The sequence below is a fragment of the Arvicola amphibius genome, chromosome 4 (assembly GCF_903992535.2).
Source record: "Arvicola amphibius chromosome 4, mArvAmp1.2, whole genome shotgun sequence".
Classification (NCBI taxonomy): domain Eukaryota; kingdom Metazoa; phylum Chordata; class Mammalia; order Rodentia; family Cricetidae; genus Arvicola; species Arvicola amphibius.
This window is the reverse complement of record NC_052050.1, coordinates 17,285,724-17,288,758: the sequence shown is the minus strand read 5'-3', so window position 1 is coordinate 17,288,758 and position 3,035 is coordinate 17,285,724.

Here is a 3,035-nt window from a genome sequence, read left to right as displayed (position 1 = left end):
ATGTTCACGATGGACTTGGACAAACGTGTGATGACGGGTACTAGTCTGGGTTTTCTTTCCCACTGCTGTAACAAAACACCTGCCCAAGAGATGTAAGGAAGAGTTTATTCTGACTCACAGTGTGGGGTATGGTCCATCTTGGTGGGAACATCATGGTAACAGATACAGGAGATCTGGTTACATTGTTTCTGTAGTCAAGATGCATGATGGCCAGCCAGCGTGGCTTAATCAACAAGCCCCAGGACATAAGAAGGGACTCTAATCTCAGGAATGATACCGATTTGGCCTCTGGCCTCCACACACACGTGCACACATTCACATGCACACACCGCACATATATGTGCACATACAAAATAAATAAACCCTGTGAAGTTAAGAGTGGATGTTAACCATCAGAACACGTACCCCCATCCTAGGACAGCATGGAACAGTTTCACAGCTTAAAGCCACCATGCTCATTATCCCCCCAGCCTTCATCCCTGGCGGATGATGACCTCTGGGTGGCATATTTTGAGACAGGGTCTTCCTATGTAGCCCAGGCTGGCCTTGAATTTTCCATCCTCCTACTTCTGCTTCCCAGTGTTTGAGGTTACAGGCATGTGCCATTGTGCCTGGCTTGAGGATTTTTTATGCTGTCAATGTCTAACCATGTATAGCTGAAACCCTCTCAAGTCAGCAAATTTTAGATTTTTAAGAAGAATAAAGGTTAATAAGTCGCCAACAAGTCATCGTGCTAAGCAGCCAGGAGGCTGTGTCACCATTGTGTTCCCTGGACTTTGGAGACAAGTTCATGTCTGTTGAAGGATAGCTAGATGAACATCATGCTTCTCTGAAACAAAAAAGAAAGAAAGAAAGAAAGAAAGAAAGAAAGAAAGAAAGAAAGAAAGAAAGAAAGAAAACACTATGTAATGAGAGTCAGCGGTTGTTCATGGGGATGGAGGTCTACCTAGAACAGAGGTGCAGGCCTGTGGTACCAGCACAGGCAAGGAGGAGGCAGTAAGGTCAGGAGTTCAAGGACATCCTTGGCTACATCCTAAGTACCAGGTCAGCCCAGGATACGTGAGACCCTGTTTTTAAAAGCAGAAAAGAAAAGCTTTTTCCCTGAACAGAGAACAGCTTGTAAAATAATGCAGCTGCATACAAAAGACAGCCTCCAGGCCATGAGACTGCATGCAGACTTGGAGGTGTTGATACACTTTAGAATTCTGGTGACTTCTTCCAAAGGGAGGGAGCTTTGCAAGCGACAGCACCTGCTAAAAGTGAGAAGATTTATGATCCTCTTTGGTAAGTTTTGAATTTGAGCACCTCTAAGCACCACCCAAATGAGTGGGCTGTCCTCCAGGCTGGGATATTCAATGTCAAGGTAAAGACAAATATGGGACAGTAGGGGGACTCATCTACCCAGGATCATTCTCTATCCTTTTTTTTTTTTTTTTTTTTTTTTTTTGAGACAGGGTTTCTCTGTAGCTTCGGAGCCTGTCCTGGAACTCGCTTGTAGACCAGGCTGGCCTCAAACTCACAGAGATCTACCTGCCTCTGCCTTCCAAGCCCTGGGATTAAAAGCCTGGACCATCACACCCTGACGAATAGATCACTTTTCGGCTGCATCAGAGAGAAGGGATTGCCGCAGAGAACCTGACTTTTGGCCCCTTGAGCCAGCGCTGTGTGTGTGCTGCTGAGGCAAGCATCCTCGCCCACCGGGATCTCTCCAGCTAGCTTTGACAGAGAACTGTCAGGCATCTCATCAGAACTCTGGCCAGCGATTAGGGAGATCAAAGGCACAGAATGCTTGCTAGACTATCTAAGCACATTCCCGAATGTGAGCCTCTGAACGCAAAAGAGAGGGGGGGAATAGGAATGCAGGTTTTAAAAGCTGGCACCTGTCTCAGAGAAGATATCTTCTGAGAAGTGCTTTCAGGAAATGTTCAAAGAGAGGAGAGAGAGAGACTGCTCATTCATGATTGGAATTAGCAAGTGAGACGGCTTCTTCGAAGCTTCTGGGCTCTTCTCTAGTGTTTCCTGATACTGAGATGATCACAAGGCCCTCTGTAATAAAGTAATATAATTGCCATTGTTTATTATTATAATGATAGTCACGTGTACTGCTAATGCTACATTCATTATTAAAGATTTAAATTTTAGCCAAGCTTGTCAAAATATGGCCACTCCCCAGGTTATATGTAAATCTGGTCAATAGCACGGTAGCAAGAATATCATGTGTGGCCAAGCGTGATGGTGCACACCTGAAATCCCAGCACTCAGGAGACTGGAGCAGGAGGATTGTGAGTTGGAGGCTGGCCTTGGCTATTGTGGGAGTCTAGCTGAGGAAAAGCAACAAAACAATAGTGAGCTAAAAGTGGGGGGTGGGATGTTTTCTGTGCTGTGTGCATGGCCTGATGCAGTCACAGGGTCTGGACAAGCAGAACAGGGGGACCTGAGCATCTGGAGAGGAATCATCATGACAGAAGCAGAGACTGGGCGGGTGCCATTCTGGCTAGAGGTCACATACCTTGAAGTCAGGCAGTCCCAAAGCTGGACAGACAAAGAAGCAGGGTGTCCTCTAGACCTGTTGGGAGGAGGTTCACGTGACTCATTGTAACCTTCAAGGGCTGTGCAATGAGACACCTTCTCTACGGTAAAACAGACACTTAGAGCAATTGTTAGAGTATCTTCCTTCTCAGGCTTGGATAATCCCCTGTCACTCAACAGTCCCAGCTGGGGAAAGGTGGGCCAAGAAGTGTCCAGGAGCTGGGCATGGTGGCATCTTCCTGCAACCACAACACTTGGGAGGCAGGAGCAGGAGAATGAAGAATTTGAGGTCAACCTGGGCTCTGTCAGCTTTTCTCAGAACCTTGAGGGCTAAGGTGCAGCGCAGGGTGCCCTCAGCTGGCTCCTGACACACACAGGACCCTGGGTTTCCTCCTTAGCACCACGCACAGAAATAAAGAGGAGTTGGCTGTATCATCTTGCCGTGTGACAACACACCTCACAAGAAGCAAGTGTGGGGGAAGACTGGGTTAGGACCGCTGGAGCGT